Source organism: Mandrillus leucophaeus, unplaced genomic scaffold (assembly GCF_000951045.1).
Source record: "Mandrillus leucophaeus isolate KB7577 unplaced genomic scaffold, Mleu.le_1.0 Scaffold211, whole genome shotgun sequence".
NCBI lineage: Eukaryota > Metazoa > Chordata > Mammalia > Primates > Cercopithecidae > Mandrillus > Mandrillus leucophaeus.
Window position 1 is genome coordinate 4,093,214 of NW_012102155.1, and position 19,091 is coordinate 4,112,304.

At 38.9% G+C, this 19,091-nt stretch overlaps 1 protein-coding gene across 2 annotated transcripts in view; it reads right to left on the reverse strand.

Moving 5' to 3' along the window:
• Positions 1–19,091, reverse strand: part of GNB4 (guanine nucleotide binding protein (G protein), beta polypeptide 4) — a 58,221-nt gene extending 39,130 nt beyond the window's left edge. Inside the window, exon 1 of one of the 2 annotated variants that reach the window (XM_011980378.1) lies at positions 18,966–19,091. The gene's annotated coding sequence lies outside the window, so the exon portion shown is untranslated. Of the gene's footprint in view, positions 1–4,106; positions 4,267–18,965 lie in introns of those variants that run through there. The other variant, XM_011980379.1, reaches the window with a different exon arrangement.

Below are 19,091 nucleotides of genomic sequence, written 5' to 3' on the forward strand. Positions count from 1 at the left end.
AAAAAAAAAAAAAAAAAAAAGTCACAGACTGAGAAAAGATAGCTGTAAGCTAAAATTCAAATACTGAATTAGCATCTAGATTTTTAAAAGTAATTACTTCAAATGAATCATTAAAAAGACTAACAATCCAATAGGAAAATGTGCAAAAATATGAACTGGCAAACCACAGCAGGAAAAGCTGCAGATGACCACATACAAATGAAAAGACACTCGACCTCAGGAATCAGGGAAATGCAAATTAAAATAAGATAGAATTTCATGCCTATTAGATTAAAAACATTTTATATCTCAACCAAGGGTTGGCAAGGTTGTAGAAATGGGACAAATTCCATGGGGCAACTCTTGGGGAAGCAATTTGGCAACATCTAACAAAGGTGACGACACATGTACCTTTCAACCTGACAGTTAAATTCTGCTTCTGGATATATAAGCCCTAAGGAATCTATAGTACATGTGCACAGGATTTAACAGTGTTCCTACAGCACTACTTATAATAATAATAAACTGGAGCACCAATGCCCACTGACAGGAGAATGGATCACCGTAGTGTTTTCACAGTAAATTATTATACAGCAGTGAAAACAAATGAACTACAGTTACATGCAACATAGATAGATCTTTAAAATAATCTTGGGAGAAAAAAAAGCAAATTCCAGGAGACACATACTGGCATCATTCCCCTTTTACAAAACTCAAAAAACAACTACAACTAAATGATACATTGCTTAAGAATGCACACAATGGGCCAGGCACAGTGGCTCCACACCTGTAATCCCAGCGCTTTGGGAAGTCGAGGTGGGAAGATCGCTTGAGGCCAGGAGTTTGAGACCAACCTGGCCAATGTGGTGAAACCCTGTCTCTACTAAAAACACAAAAATGAGCCAGATGTGGTGGTGTGTGCCTGTAGTTCCAGATACTTGGGAGGCTGAGGCATGAGAATTGCTTGAACCTGGGAGGCAGAGGTTGCAGTGAGCCGAGACCACACCATTCCACTCCAGCCTGGGCAACAGGGCAAGACTCTTGTCAAAGGAAAGAAAGAAGGAAAGAGGAAGGAAGGAAGGAAGGAAGGAGGGAGGGAGGGAGGGAGGGAGGGAGGAAGGAAGGAAGGAAAGAAAAAAGAATGCACACAAGCTGGATGCAGGGGAGTGGTGGACGCCTGTAGTCCCAGCTACTCCAAAGGCCAAGGAAAAGAGGATGGCTTGAACCCAGGAGTTCAAGGCTGCAGTGAGCTATGACTGTATCACTGTACTCCAGCCTGGGCAGCAGAATGAGACCCTGTCTCTTAAAAATAAACAAACAAAATAAGCAAGCAAACATAAATATATAAAAGCGAGTGCTATAGGAATCAAAGGTGAGCACATTAATAATTTATCCAACTCTTGCACCTGAAGTCCACTGGGAACAATAAAATAAAAATAAAGAAAAAAGAAAATGAAGCTTAGGCAGGTTAAATAACTTGCTTAAGATTAGAGGCAGAGTTCAGATTTGAATCCAACCATATGACTCTGAAACCCAGGTTGTTTACCATTCTGCCATACGGCCTCTTTTCAAAGGGCATCTTAAGACCTCTTTGCTCAATCTAATGATCCTCCCTTCTTATTGAAATTTTATTCCTGAGGCTTTCATGAACCCATACTTCTCCGATTACCCTTGTACTTAATTATTCCTTCTTTTTACCTTTATGGGTCCTTCTCCTCCATTCATTTAAATATTGATTTATGTGTCCAGGGTTCTATCTTCATCAAACTAGTTAGGAAACTTCCCTCTTGGGAGGAAGCAAAGCTAAAGAGGAATATGAGATACACATACCATCCCTTTCTTTTATAAAAAAACAAAACAAAACAAACAAAACAAAACAAAAAAAAACACAGAAGGGCACAGTGTAATCGTCAACGAATTTCAACCAATAGTGATTTTTGCTCAAGATCACATTGGAGCTGCTTATCACAATCTTCAAAGCGGCATTAACATCGCTGACTAAGGCAATTTTAAACCAATAATTAAATAGAAATTGTTTCATAAACACAGTGCTCTTATTTTGTCACCGTAACTTCTTGATTAAGCACTGTTTCAACACGAATATTCGATTCATTTAACACATTTTAAATAACTATCACATAGTGAAAGCGTTACTGAGCAGAAAGCAGCATATCAGTTATCTTTTAAGAGTTCAGCTGTACCAGTTACAAATATCAAAAGCTACTAATGAGCCATTGTATCCAAGCCAATCTGTTAAATAAAATGGAAAAAATACACTTGCATAATTCAAATGGCCTTCTCATTCCATGTCTTAGAATGTCCGCAGAACTTTTACTGAAGCAAGGCATTATGCAGGCTGTACAATTATACTGCTGTGTTAGTGAACACATTTTAATCTGCACAAGACAAGAAAATACAAGTATTTCCTAGCTACTGTTTCATACTGATCATGAAAGCTCATATAAGCCATAAAAAATGTTACTTTAATTTGTACTTAAAAAATGTAAGTATAGGCCTGATGCAGTGGCTCATGCCTATAATCTCAGCACTTTGGGAGGCCAGGCAGGCGGATCACCTGAGGTTGGGAGTTCAAGACCAGCCTGACCAACATGGAGAAACCCTGTCTCTACTAAAAATACAAAATTAGCCAGGCACATGCCTATAATCCCAGCTACTCGGGAGGCTAAGGCAGGAGAATCGCTTGAATCCAGGAGGCGGAGGTTGCGGGGAGTTGAGATCATGCCATTGCACTCCAGCCTGGGCAATGAGAGTGAAACTCCATCTCAAAATAAAATAAAATAAAATAAAAGTAAGTATAAACTACTTTTGCTTCTCTAGAAGTCTATTCATAATTTTAAATTTGTTATAAATTTTCTAGTATGCTACTTTTCTTTCTGCAATACAAATTTATATTTCTTATACTTTATAAAATAATTTTTAAAAACCATAATGAATCAGGTACAATATTTAAAGCTTTTATGTTTTTTTTTTGAACCAAGACATTTTAAAACACACATGCCCACCCACCCCAAGTATTCCATACACAGACATCTCCACGTGGCTTGCTTTCTCAGGAAGTTAGTCAAAACCCTACAGCTGCATGTGTACAAGTGGATAAGAGAGGAAAATAGAAGTCGCAGATGCTGAAATTGTAGCATACGGCATTAACTTTTTTAAATCTTGTTTTTTGTTTTGCTACCAAATTACTCATCACATTGAGCATTTTTAAATACCCCTAAAGTAAAATAGTTCAACCTCTTGTGAACTGAAGGCAGGCTGTTTTGTGTCCCAGGAAATAAACAAGGCACTCCTCTCCAGTCTATTTCCCTTCACCTAACTGTTATGTCCTAGTAGGGTTTACTCTCTCACCAAATATTTACTGAATGTGCCAGGAACTGGGGCTACATATGAATAAATCTGAGGCCCAGGTCTCAAGGAGTTTACAGTCTAAAAGGGAAGACAGACGTATAAACACATACACACACAGGCCCATAATCCATTACCCTAAACCCTAGGGCCAGATATATTTCAGAATTTGGAAGTTCCCAGGTTTTAGAAAGGGATGTTCATTGTATTGGCATAACACCACAACCAGACCCCAGAGCAGCACCCACAGGGTCAAGAATTAACATTTCTGCAGCAAAATGTAAAGCATGCTCATACGAGGTAGGAAAAAAACAGACTAAGAACCTATAACCCCAGCACTTTGGGAGGCCAAGGTGGGCAGATCACTTGAGGCCAGGAGTTCAAGACCAGCCTAGCCAACATGGTAAAACCTCGTCTCTACTAAAAATACAAAAATCAGCAGGGCATGGTGGCGTGAGTCTGCAGTCCCAGCTACTTGGGAAGCTGAGGCATAAGAATCGCTTGAACCTGGGAGGCGGAGGTTGAAGTAAGCGGAAGATTGCACCACTGCACTCCTGATTGGCAACAGAGCAAGTTTATCTCCAAAAAGCAAAAACAGACTAAGCGATAGCTTCACGTTATTACAGTTCAGGTCACACTGTGCCACCAAATGAGTTTAGGTCATATAAGGTTTTGCCACTAAATGATTTATGAAAAGGAAAAAAAAAAAAAAACCTGTAGTTTTCAAGAGTATTTGGTGTTTCTAAATAGTTGAGACTGACCTGTAATACATATGAGGAGGATCACCTGGCACAAAGGCAGGATAGGCCAGGCACAGTGGCTCATGCCCATAATCCCAGCACTTTGGGAGGCTGAGGTGGGCAGATCACTTGAGGCCAGGAGTTCAAGACCAGCCCGGCTACATGGCAGGTATCCATCTCTACAAAAAAAATTTTTTTAATCACCCAGGTGTGGTGGTGTTTGCCTGCAATCCCAGTGCTTTGGGAGGTCGAGGCGGGACGATCATTCGAGCCCTAGAGGTCAAGGCTGCAGTGAGCTACGATTGTGCCACTGTACTCTAGCTTGGGCGACAGTGAGACCCCATCGCAAAAAAAAAAAAAGAAAAGGCAGGATTACCCCTGAACTTCAAAAGTACTAACTAGGAGTTAGCCAACCAAGAGATAACATTTATTGAGCATTTATTACGTGTATGTATACAACTCTGTGCAGTAACTCTTTATTTAGTTCTCAAAACAACCTCAGAAGGTAGGTACCAGTATCATTCTCATTCCACAGATAAGGAAACTTTACACATGGAGGTTATGGACCTTAACCAAGTTCACACAACCTAAAGGAGCCAGAGATGACTACTTACAGTGTGACCCCAGAAATTCTTTACTCTAAGCCTCAATTCCTTCATCTGCGCAGTGGGGATCTCTACCCCACGGGATTGTTTTGGGAATTAAATAATACACATTTTTTAATGTCTTTGGAAATTTAAGTCAATTTGGCCCAGCAAGGGAAATACATGAAGAAGCTATAACCATGAACACTACTCAGGCTACTATCTACAGTGATTAATCGACGGATCTAATACTATAGTGCTCTAAACAAAAATGGAAAAAGAAATAACCAGAAGGAAGTCCTTTCCTGGTCTTCGCACCTCAGTTATGTTGTAATTTAACTACTTCTTCCTCTACTGAACTCCTTAAGAAGCACTGGGGCAACTGTTGGTAAAGGCTGTGTTTTATTTTCTGGGAGAGGACTAAAACAATCCATGAGCGCTGTTTCATTTGCACCAGGACTCTCGTACTGAGGGGTAGAGGAGAGTGGTTTCAAAGGGGGAGAGGGAATAGGAAGAAAACAACTAATCATTTGAAGGGCTTTCTCAAACTACATCCACATCCTGGAAGATTTAAATACTTGCCCCACCGCATCAGCAGCACCTGCCACTGTGGCCCATACCCACCCTAAGGCCTTGACTCTTCAAGTGTGTAAGGGCGAAACCAGGGTTGATAACCACTAATTGAACCAAACAGTTTCAATCTATGGTTCTCACAGTGTGGGGACCAGCAGCATCAGCATCACGTAGAAACTTGTTAGAAATGCAAATTCATAAATCCCTTCCCAGGACTACAGACTCAGAAACCCTGAGGGTAGAGCCCAGCAATCTGTGTTTTAGTAAGTCTTCACGGTGAGTCTGAAGCTCTCTAGAGTTTGAGATCCACTGGTCTAAGCTCTTATTTACACAAGCAGTTTAAGATCGTGTGATTGGAGGAAAGTTCAAGAATGTGTGTTCATGCATTAATCACTTCCTAAAAATCACTAAACTGGCACTTGTAATCTTCCTAATCAGATAAAACATCTAAATACTTAAACATAAAGACATCTGTGAAAGGAAAATAAATCTTGGAGCCCCAGACTTACTAAGCCTAAAGGAAAAGTCAAGCTGGGTCATGCAAACCTGCCTCCCATTTTGGTTCCTAAATAAGATGGCTATAAAGATGAAAAGCTACATACCTTCCTCACACTTTGCCCACAAGGAAATCCTTATGGGCCCCAAGATCTCTACCCTAAAGCAGTTCCGCTGAAGCTCACCATGGCAATGTCAATTGATAGCTTATCTTCACAGGTGTGGGACACAGGACAGGACTCAAAATCATCCCTCCGCTCACCTCAGACAAATGTATATCTGATTGCTTCCTCTGCCCTATTTGTCTATGTTGTCTTATGTAAAAATACAGATTCACTGATCCAGACAAAGGCATGAGTGACTGTTTTCCCCTACCCAATTTTCACATGAAAATTGTGTATTTCCCAATATCCTGCCCTTTCCCCTTTAAATATTGAAGCCCTCAAAATCATCTTCAGAGAAAGGCATAGACCTGTATCCCAGGCACGCATCCTTAACTTTGGCAAATAAACCTAAAATGACTGAGACTTGCCTCGGTCATTTTCTTTAATTTACACAATAAAGGGAATACAGACTTAACAAAAAAAATTCATTTTAAAATAAAGCAAAATAATTCCCCATATCTGAATTGTGTCTATGTTGTCTTATGTAAAAATACAGATTTGCTGATCTAAACAAAGGCATGAATGATATTTTCCCCTACCCACTTCCCACATGAAAATTGTGTATTTCCCAACATGCTGCCCTTTCTCCTTTAAATACTGAAGCCCTCAAAATCATCTTCAAAGATAGGCATAGACCTGTCTCCCAGGCACACATCCTTAACTTTGGCAAATAAACCTCACAAAATGATTGAGACTTGTCTCAGTTTTTTTCTTTGATGTATACATTAAAAGGAATATAGATTTTAAAAAAATTATTCTCGTTCTTAGTTCATTTTAAAACAAAGCAACATAATTTCCCTCATCTGAATTGTGATAAGATTTTGAATTTTTTTCTGAAGAATGGCTTCAGAAAAGGAAAAGAAGTTCCTATATAAACTGCAATTTTTGCAACGCTCCCAACTTAAAACACTTGTACACAGAAATCATTAACAATTAATTCCTTGACCTATTTCAGGTATTATCTTCTCTTTCCTTGATGGAAACAATGCATCAAACAGAACTGTGATTTTTCAGGGAGCAGCTATACCTCCTTTGGTCTTACTTTAAAGAACCATAAGAATAAAATAAATACCAAGGTCGGGAAGGACAGGCTTAGTTAGGAACCAAGCTGTCTTCTTTTATCTTGAAATATTCATGCCACCTAAAAAAAGAGACACTTGAGCCATTTTTTAAAAAATTAAGGCTTAAAAGAATTAATCTTTGTTAAAGTAGCAAAGTACATGAGAAAATACTCACCAAGAAAAGTGTTTCATGTATTTTGGGAATTAAAAAGGGACTTAGATTCTGAAATGCCAGCTGACTTTTACATGTTTCATTATTTTTGAAAGAACTTGTGATTACGTTTTCTGAACAAGCACGATGTGATCAGTTGGTACAGGCGCAAACTGACCAAGAAGAAAAACAAGTTCTTTCTCCATGTATCACAAATGGGTCCATTTGGGGTTAATAATTAGGGCTTATGACATTGAACAGGATATGTCATCAATGCTGAATCTTAACAGGGATGGTAAATTCCATTACCCAGTAAAATTTCATGCATAAAAATAAAAAATGAATAGGAATTTATGGAATTAAAACCTAATGCAGAGTACATGTCTTAAGTATAGTGTTGATATGTTTCTATTCTTTCAGTGTATTTTATAAAAATTCCTATATCTAGATCTGTAGATATCTAGAGCTATAGATCTAGATATGTATCTATAGAGAGGGAGGGAGAGAGCAATAGCAGTTTTAAATGAATACGTTTAAACTCTTCCAGTCAACACTGTGGGAAAGTTTTCAAAAGGATTTTCTTCTGCATTGTTCCTATTATTTTCACCTATACTCCTAAAAGTACGTAAGAAATGAGTATTATTCTGACCAACTGTCAATCTAAATCATCATGTGATTCATTCTTCCACTCAACAAACATGTATTAAACACCTACCCTGTGCTAGGCATAGAAACCCACCCCATCAGAAACATTCATCCATTGGAAAAACAGGTAAGTAACAATACAGCCATGCATCACTTAACGATGGGAATATGCTCTGAGAAACACATCCTTAGGCAATGTCATCACTGTGCAAACATCAAAGGGTGTCCTTACACAAACCTAGATGGTATTGCCTACTATACACCTAGGCTCTATAGCATATAGCCTATTGCTCCTGGGTTACTAACCTGTACTGCATACTCAATACTGCAGGTAATTTTAGCACCATGGTAAATATTTGTGTATCTAAACATATCTAAACATAGAAAGAACAGTAAAAACATGGTATAGCAGGCATGGTGGCTCATGCCTGTAATTCCAGCACTTTGGGAGGCCAAGGCAGGTGGACCACCTGAGGTCAGGAGTTTGAGACCAGCCTGGCCAACATGGTGAAACCCTGTCTCTACTAAAAATACAAAAGCAAACACACAAACAAACAAAAATTAGCCAGGCTTGGTGGCCGGCACCTGTAATCCCAGCTACTTGGGAGGCTGAGGCAGGAGAATAGTTTGAACCCAGGAGGCGGAGGTTGCAGTGAGCCGAAATCGCACTATTGCACTCCAGCCTGAGTGATAGAGACTCCGTCTCAGAAAAAAAAAAAAAAAAAAAGATATTATTATCTTATGGGACCATCACCCTATATACAGTCCACTCAATGACTGAAACATCCTTTTTTTTTCTTGAGATGGAGTTTCACTGTTGTTGCCCAGGCTGGAGTGCAGTGGCACATGATCTCAGCTCACTGCAAACTCCGCCTCCTGGGTTCAAGCGATTCTCCTGCCTCAGCCTCCCGAGTAGCTGAGATTACAGGTGCCCACCACCAAGCCTGGCTAATTTTTGTATTTTAGTAAAGATGGAGTTTCACCATGTTGTTCAGGCTGGTTTCGAACTCCTGACCTGGTTTCGATCCACCTGCCTCGGCCTCCCAAAGCGCTGGGATTACAGGCGTGAGCCACTGCGCCCAGCTGACTGAAACATCATTATGGGGCTCATCACTATAATCATATTAGAGCGTAAGTGCTATGACAGAACTTGTATTTAAAGTGTCACATCATTGAAACCATATGTTTATGAGAACGTGGCTGAACTCAACATACTAAGGATTTCTCTTAAATTTTACACAATACGTTTTGAAACTATTGTCCATGAATTCACTGAACCCATTTTTAGTATGCTTATATTTTCTCCTGTACTACTTCTTAAAGTAACAAGTTCTATAAATTTACCATCAGCTCTGTAAAATAGCAGGGCATTTCCTTTTACTTAGTCCTAAAACTACCTTCTCTAAGAGGAGCCTCTTGGTTTTAGTACTCTAAGATTTTGTGAACTAAATATTAAACACATAAATTATGATTATGTAAATTTTAAATCATACACTTAGCCTGTCTTTTCTTACATGACCACTCAAGCATTATCATCTCTTGGATTTTTTTTAACGACCACAAGTGGTTATCTCTGTGTTACCAAGTCACACAGTCCTATGTCACTTTTTTTTTTTTTAAGAGATGTGTCTTTTTCTGTGGTCCAGGTTAAAGCACAGTGGCACTGCCATCCTTGCTCATCACTGCAGCCTTGAACTCAGTGGCTCAAACAATCTCCGACCTCAGCCTACCAAGTTGCTGGAACTACAGGTATGCACCACCGTGCCGAGCTAATTTAAAAAATTTTTTTTAGAGATAGGGTCCTTATTAGGTTGCCTAGGCTTGTCTTGACATCCTGAGCTCAGGTTGTCTTCCCACCTCAGCCTCCTGAGTAGCTGGGATGAAAGGTGTGATCCACCATACCTGGCAGTCTTGTATCACTTTAAAGTCACATAACTTGCTTTTGTTTTACCAGAAACAACCCTTTAAATTTACCAGACTTGGTTATATATTACTCTTGGTTACATACAAAAATTTTAAAAATCAATCCCACCATTAAAGGGTTAGAATATGACAACTGGGAATATCAGAATTTCATCCAACAAATCTTTATGAGTGCCTCACAAGCATTACCATCTAGCTTATTTGCTAACTCAGCTACATAGGACAAAATGTAACTTGTGCAATTAACATAGTCATGGAAAGGTAGCTACAATTCCATATGCTCACAGCTTTAATAAAAGTAAAATATATGGCTGGGCACGGTGGCTCACGCCTGTAATCCCAGCACTTTGGGAGGCTGAGGCAGTTGGATCACCTGAGGTCAGGAGTTCAAGACCAGCCTGGCCAACATGGTGAAACCCCATCTCTACTAAAAATACAAAAATTAGCAAGGACTGGTGTGTACGCCTGTGATGCCAGCTACTGGGGAGGCTTGAGAATCGTTTGAGCCTGGGAGAAAGAGGTTGCAGTGAGCCAAGATCTCACCACTGCACTCCAGCCTGGGTGACTGAGTGAGACTCTGTCTCAGAAAAAAAAAAAAAAAAAGGTAAAATATCTTAAAGTTACCAATAATAAGTAGAAATAGAATACAGCATCCAGTGTCTTTCACTGTAGATTTCATTTATCTTAACAAAGCCATAAAGCCTACCTATAAGATAAAATTTAGAAGTTTTAGTTAACGAGCAAGTGTACTTACAGTGATACTGTTCTGAGATGAGCTGGTATCCATCTCTGCTACCTCAGGATCACACTTTATTTACCAAAATATTATACAATTACTGTCTCAGGTTTAGATTAGCAGTTAATTAATAACTCAAGTCATTTGGGATTCCATCCCATCCCCAATTCTCTACCCCTACTACTAATGTTCTCAGAATCTGTCATTCAAAGGGTCTTATCTCTACCATGCAGTTTGAACAGAATATTCATTTTTAGTTACATTTAGTCACATTTAGTTTTGTTCTACTGCTGATTTTCCTACTGATGTTTTAATCCTACAACATTCTCTATCAGATATACCAAGACTGCTCTTCAATGCCTTAAGGGAACACACAATCCCCCCAATTCTTCAGTATCCTCTCATAATCTGTCTCATCATCATTTCTAAAATCTTTGTGGAGATTTTTTTGCATTAAAAAGTGAGTCAACACATAAACATGAATGAAATTTACATACTAACATATCTCTACCTTCTTTATGTCTTACAGCAAAGAGTCTCTGTGGTTTTTTTCATTTTTTCTCCCCCCAAAAAAGTTTCCCTGATGATATACTCAGTAATTAATGAACCAGATGAAATCTCTTGTTCATAAATTTTAACTTCCATAGTAAAGGTTAACACAAACCGTGAAAACTAATATCTAAGTTTAAAATTTTTAAATACTAAGTTTTCTTGTTTTTTAGATCACATGGCAAGGAGATCACATTTTTCAGGGTGTTTTTTGTTTGTTTGTTTCTTTGTTTGTTTGTTTGTTTATCTCTCAACAGCTTCCCTAGAGCCCCATTTAATAAGTAATGCAGATAACTAAGATCCCTTGTTGACAAATTTCAATTTCCTCAAGTAATTAACTGCCTACCATGTCCCATTTAAATACACAATTTCGCCAGCACGGTGGCATGCAACTATAGTCCCAGTTACTTAAGAGGCTGAGATGGAAGGATGGCTTGAGCCTAGGAAGTCAAGGCTGTAGTGAGCCATGATCGTACCACTGCACTCCAGCCTGGGTGACAGAGAAAGACTCTGTCTCAAAAAGTACATACATACATATATACATACACACATAATTTAATTTGCAGAATTCTAGAATGTCTTAAATTATTTCCTGATGAAAACGAGCCACTGTAAGCCTTTTTAACTATCCTCAACACAATGTATATAATTTATGTCACATGTCAATTAGACATAAAACCTCATTCAGCTTAAGCTGCCTTACTGGGTTTTTATCACATTACCAAGTAGTTAATGACCAATTTTCATATTTTAAACAATTTCTGGGTAAAGGTGTTTGTTGAAAAACTGAATATAAAAATAAGGAGAAAAAAACTGAGTCAAGCAATTGCTAAGTGCTGCCAGAAAAAAAAAATTTAAAATCCTATATAAGAGCCTAGGGATTATTAGCTCTTTGAGCATAGGGGCCATTGTCCTCATCTTGTCCCTCCCAAAGTAGTATTCTCCCTTTTTTCAGCTATAGAGAAATTGACAGAATCTGTTCCATAAAGAAAGCAGATTTCCTCAATTTCTCCATAGCTGAAAATTCATGACAAGCTAAAAGAGAGTAGAAACAGTAAGGCTTCTAAAAAGAGTATTTTATGTATTTTTTTCTTTCTTTCTTTTTTTTTTTTAAAGGCAGTTAAAAGTCTCCTCTGTCACCCAGGCTGGAGTGCAATGGCATGATCATAGCTCATTGTAACCTCTGCCTCCCAGGCTCAATCAGTCTTTCTACTCCAGCCTTCCAAGTAGCTGGGTCTACAGGCTTACACCATCACACCTGGCTAATTTTTGTATTTTTTTTTTGTAGAGATGGCGTTTCACCAGGTTGCCCAGGCTGGTCTTGAACTCCTGGGCCCAAGTAATCTGTTCACCTCAGCCTCCCAAAGTACCAAGATTACAGGCATGAGCCACTGCAACTGGCCAACACTTTTGATAGCTACGAATTAATGTTTAAGGATATTCATTAGCAAATTGTTTATATGACAAAAAATTTAAAATGTAAATAGGAAAGTAGATATGATGCATTCATACAATGAAATATTATGCAGCTATTAAGAAGACTCTGTTAGTGCTCTAAGTACTGACTTGCAAAGATACTAAGAATAATGATATCTTCTGAACAAATTCTTTTTTGGAGGTTTCCTACTGCAAGTAAGATAAGCATCTCAATGGGAGTTTGTCCTTACCCAGTAAGGTATACTAAATTTCCTTTGTAATAACTATACAGTATATGAACAAACCCTGCTAAAGCCAAAAGTGGGGGAACAATGAAGCTGTTACTGCCATAAGTATTAAATATGTACACTAAGAGAAACTTTATATTATTTTAGCAAGTCAGTAGCACCTGAGTGTGGAAACATTTCATGTGATTCCTATTTCAAAAAAGATAACACATCTTTCAGCAATTCTGGAAGAAAGGGCTCTCTATAAACATACTGGAAAATGAAACTGAGGAATACACACTGTGAACTTACCAAGCATTTTTCTGTCCATAACTAGTGCTGTAAAGGAAATTCTCCAGTCCCTGTACCATCCACAGGACATTAGCACAGAGGTGGTAGTGAAGCATGATGATTGAGCGCACTGTCTCTGGTCCTCTACTGCTGGAGTCTGAACACTGGCTTCACCACTTGCGTACATTAACCGACACATGGTAAAGTCAATAAACGTTCACTGAAATGATTACTACGGTTGAGAGAAACAGGTCTTTGAACCAAAGATGGAAAAATATTAAAATACTTTAAGGGACAGAAGTATATTTAAGCAGGAATTATTTTAAGTAATCCAAACATTTTGGGTGTGTGCAATAGGTTATTTTTTCATCCTAAGCCAGATATCTCTTCAAATCTAACTGTGCCTCATTTTCTTTTTGTTCTTTCTAATCTTATTATAATTATTCAGGAGGCTTAACTAAAATTAAAATTTTCAAATCTATTTTTTTAAGTTAATTATCCAGTTTGTGATCTAAGTTCTTGCCTTTTAGTTTCTTCTCGACCTATTCTACTCGCTTGCCGCTTATTATTATCACTCCACCAGAGGGCATACAAAAGAAAGGTGACAACATGAAACACTCAAAGTTGGTAACTTGTTAGCTTTCAGAGAAGCTTTAGCAGCATCACCAAACACCTTACATAGCACTAATACTGTCAGATTCTCGGGAAACTGTCTTCTATATTTGAAACAGCATTAGCTAAGATACAGCAAATATTAATTCATGCATTCATTCCTTCATTCAACAAATATCTGAGTCCTGACCATGTGCCAAACATATTCCAGGCTCTAGAGAGTCAGTAGTAAACAAAACAAAACTTCCCACTGCCATAGTGCTTTGTTCTGTATTTGTCTAGGAGATAATCAAGAAAGCACATCATAATTTTAAGTACAGGTAAGTCGTATGCAAGAAAAAAACTGCAAGAACTTCAAGAAGTTAGAGGGTGAGGAGGAAGGCTATTTTTGTATAAATTAAGTAAGGACTGAATGAAATGAGAGGATGAGCCATGTCTTAATTGCGAGAAAGCATTCCAGGCAGAACAGCAAGCAAAGGCCCAGGCAGAAACTAACCCGACATGCTGGACCAACCGCAGTGACAATGGCGAGGCTGGAACAGAGTGAGCACGGCAGAGAGCAGCAGAGGAGACTAGAAGCGTGCCCCAGAGTCCAGTCATAGCCTCTTGATCATGGTAAAAAAAAAAAAAAAAAAAAAAAAATCCTGATTTTTTTTTCAGATGGAGTCTCACTCTATTGCCCAGGCACAAACATGGCTCACTGCAACTTTGACCTCCTGGACTCAAGCAATTCTCCCACCTCAGACTCCCAAGTTGCTGAGACCACAGAAATGCACCACCATGCCTGGCTAAAACATTTTTATTTTATCTAACAATAATGGGTTCTGACGACTGAGATATAACCTGCCTTGATTTACCTCTTTTAAAGTTCATGCTGGCTGGTGGGAGACAGAGAGTGGAAGCTGACAAACCAGTTGGGGGGCTCCTGCAGTCATCCAGGCCAGGAAAGAATACAGTTGGACACAAGAGTGGTGGTGGCAGTGTAGGTGATAGGAATGGTCAAATCAAATTTTTAAAAAAGATGGTCCAATCTGCAGTGATTTTGAAGGTAGAGCCCATAATACTTGCTATTGAAGGAACAGATTTAGGATGAGTGAAATAGGGGAATGAGGCTAACTCTTAGAATTTTTAGCCTGAGCAACCTGGTGGATGGTGGTACCATTTACTGAGATGGATAAGAATGAGAAACTGTAGCCAATGAGGCAGGATGAAAATCAGAGAGAGCGAGTGTCCCAGAAGCCAAGGGGAAAGGACATTTTGATAAGAAAGGAGTTATCTGTTGCCTGTATCAAATGTGGCTGAAGATCCAGTTTGGCAAGACTGACATCCCTGGTGACCTGGAGAAGAACTGTTTCATGAAGTAGGAGGAATAATGTCTCTCTGGAGTGGGTTCAGAAGAAGATGGCAGATAAGGAGGAGAGGCAGCCTATATGGAGTCTTTCAAAGATTTTCTTTTTGAAGCAAAGCTGCATTGTTACTGTTTGAAGTTTTATTTTTAACTTTTCAATTCTAAAAATCTTAAACTTGAAAACAGTAATACTGTGAACACCCTTGTACCCTTCGCCTAGATTGCTAACTTATACCATATTTGGTTTATCAGTCTCTCTATATATGGAATCATTATTGTCTATCCATTTGAGAGTAAGCTAAAAACATTTTGACCTTTTACTCCTAAACAATTCATTGTGTTATCTTCTAAGAACAGGCGCGTTATCTTACATAATCACAAAACAATTATCAAATTCAGAAAATTTAACACTGATACAACACTATTACTCCATATTTAAATCTTGCCAATATCCTAACAATGTTCTTAGAGAAATGATTTTTTTTTTCCAAGCCAAGATCCAATCCAGGATTATGCATGGTATTTAATTATCATGTCTCTTGAACTTCCTTTAATCTGAAATAGTTCCTTACCTTTTGTCGTTCATGACACTGACATATTTGAAGATTACAAGGCAGTTACTTTCTAGAATAATCCTCAATAAAGGTCCCCCAACTGTTTCCTTGTGATTAAATTCTGGTTATTTTAGAAAAACCACAGAAAAGTAATGATGTTCTCGGTTCAGACACAGCAAGAAGAACATGATTATGCTACTACTGGCGATGCTAACTTTGATCCCTTGGTTAAGGTAGTGTCTGCCACACTTCTCCACTGTGAAGCTACTATTTTCCCCTTGGTGTTAATCTGGAGAGATCATTTGAGACTGTGTGGCACTTGCCTGAAGTAACATTGCCTGAATCCAAATTAATTACCTAGAATGTCACTGCTTCTGGGCCCTTTAATTAGACAGAACTAGCAAACAGATGCAAGTAGGCATATGTGAATATATATTTTAATCATGAGTTCATGTTGATGCCATTAATTCCAATTCAAAATCAAGAGTTCTTCATTGCCTTCTTCTGTTTCAATTTTTTTTTTTTTTTTTTTTTTTTCCCCGAGATGGGAGTCTCGCTCTCTCGCCCAGGCTGGAGTACAGTGGCGCAATCTCAGCTCACTGCAAGCTCCGCCTCCTGGGTTCACGCCATTCTCCTGCCTCAGCCTCCTGAGTAGCTGGGACTACAGGCGCCCGCCACCACGCCCAGCTAATTTTTTGTATTTTTAGTAGAGACAGGGTTTCGCCGTGTAAGCCAAGATGGTCTCGATCTCCTGACCTTGTGATCCGTCTGCCTTGGCCTCCCAAAGTGCTGGGATTACAGGTGTGAGCCACCGCGCCAGGCCTGTTTCATATTTTTAGTTATCTTCTTCCTCACTGAAAATCCCAGTTCCCAAAATATCAATGAATTGACCCATTTGCTCAATCCTGTAACACACACAAAATAGTTTCAGAATTGCTACACCTCTACCATACAAATAATAGCCTACTACACAGAGTACACAGAGTTCAAGATTATTTTTTCAGTTCTTTAATCTTTAATCCTGTGCTCAAAACTTACTTGGGTTTTTTTTTTTTTTTTCTTTCTTCTGGGAGTTTGTTATTCACAGAAATACACGGTTTGTTGTTGCTGTTTGTATTCAGTTTTGGAGTCCCACTCTCCACATCTTGTTAATTTTATTTTTGAACATAAAAAAGACTAACAGTTTCCAAAACTCAAAACTATGCAAAAAGGTATATTCAGAGCAACACCATTCCTTCTGTTGTTCCCGTTTACTCAGTTCCTACCCAGTGCCTGTAGTTAACTAATTAGTTTCTGGTTATTGCTCCTGTATTTATTTTTGTGCTGTTAAAAAACTAAGCTTCCTCAAGGTGAGGTAGAGAAATGAGGCAGGGCCGGATGCAGTGGCTCACGCCTGTAATCCTAACACTTTGGGAGGCTGAGGTGGGTGGACTGCTTGAGCCCAAGAGTTCAAGACCAGCCTGGGCAACACAGTGAGATCCTGCTTCTATTTATAAAAATAAATAAATAAAAAGAAATGAGGCAGTCACTGAAGCAGAACACTGATCAAGAAACAATTTTATTTTAAAATGGGAGACAGACCGTAAAATAGTGCAAATGACTCTGTAGTAACTGACAAATTGAAGACACAGGAGAGAGTATGATAAATTGCAGAGGGAAATATCTATTAAAATATCGCCTGGTTTAATTTGAGGGATATCAAAGGGTTCTCATATCCCAAAACAGATTGCCATCCTGTTCGTAACCTTCCAAATTAGTTATAACTCTATTTCTAGAGAACCCACATTAAAATGGCATTATTATTTTATCAAAATAATTAAACCATCACTACCTGTTAATATCAATAGGATACACTGTGCCCTGGCAAAAGGGAGGTTTTGAACTTGGAACAAGACATTTAACTAGGAGTAGCATGGTGAAAAGAGAATGGCTGATGTGAGAAGTTGTATAAAAACATGGACGGACAATAATGACCATGCTGGAAAAACAAACATGTCTCTGGGATGTCTTGGATATTTTATACACATGCTAATGAGTAATTGAGGGTCACTCCTAATGCCCTGGTACTAAGTTAATATGGCACAGGGGAAAGAACATGGACTGTGGAAGCAGAGGGGTCTTGCTTCGAATCCCAGTTGAGTTACTTAACGCCTACTTGACCACTGCCAAGTTACTTAAAACCTCAGTTTCCTTACCTGTGGAAGTAGATAAGGGTGTTATTGTGAGATATAAGAAGAATAACTTACAGCACTGCCCCAGCCCAGAAGAAATATTTTAATAAATAAGTCCATAACAGATGCAGATTAAAATAGTCAGCAAGGTAAAGAAACTGATGACACAGCCAGCTGACTTCAATAACACGCCTAAGAGAAATCACACCATCTCAGGCAGCATTTGGTAAGGGCAGAAAAATGTCCAACACTTAGTTCCAATTCTTAATTTTCAAATTGCCCCAGAGTCTATTTTTAAAGTGTAAAAGTATGTGCTGACTCCTTACATGCCAATTGTTTAAAAGAAACAATTCTACAGGTTAACAAAGGCCAGTGACTCGGAATAACTTCCTAAATAATGTCTACAGGCCCACAAAGAGATGAACCAACCTAAATGTACCAAAAGCTGTATTAATCAGTTTCATAAAAGTATATACAGAAGGTTGACAAAGTTCAATAAGACATTTTAAAAGTTTCTATTTCAGTTTCAAATTCATCTACAAACCAAAAAGCAACATGGAAAATCTTAAAATGTTTTAAAACCACATATTGAAATATACAGCAAATTTTCAGAGCCCAGGATCAGTAGTAAACCAAAAGCACCACACGGAAGAGTATTAAAATGAACAATGGCAGAGACTCAAAGCACACAATTTTAAATGCACCTAATCCGTCGTTTTCCTCTCCGACTAGAAATGACTTCCCTCCCATCTTAAATAAGCAGCGTGTGTTCTGTCTCTGTCCTAGAAGATGTACTTAATGGTCATAAACTCAGTTTGCAACACTGAGATGGACTGATAATAAAAGTTCTAATCAACAATTAAATTTTGAACGTGTTAAGAAAACTTCCCGATAAAGTGCTAATCCACACGCCAAGCTACTTTGTCAGTGGCTGAGAAGGAGAAAGACGCATCCTCATCCTTTATGGAAAGAGAAAGGGAAGGAGAGGGAGAAAAGGGAAGACAAGGAGATGCAAAATAACAAAGTATTGCTTACATAAACAAATGAAAGCCTGGTTTTAAACTTTTGAAAATTCAATTTTCCCTTAGCGAATAGGAATACATATCAAAGTATATGGCAATCATCTGTGTTCTGAAGTAGAACAAGGTGGAGAGAAAAGGAAAACACTTTTTCTTGTACTGAACTCACAAGTATTCAAAATTCATTAATCCCCTCCCATCCCCAAACTCTGGACATTATATCATTCCCAAAATAAATCAGATACAAAACCACCGGACTAATTTTGGACTCAGCGTAGAACTTTTATGAGTTTTCCCAGCGCTCTCCACCCAATAGCCCTCCTGGGCAGTCCCGAATACCCGCTATTTTGGGGGCACGCACGGGCTCGTACTCTGAGTTCCTGGGAGGAGGCCTCGGGGAGTGACGAGAAACCCAGGGGGTCTGGAGGACCTGGACCGCCGACCGTTCCTCGCTGCCCCGGGCGAGCCATCTGGACCACCCGGGAAG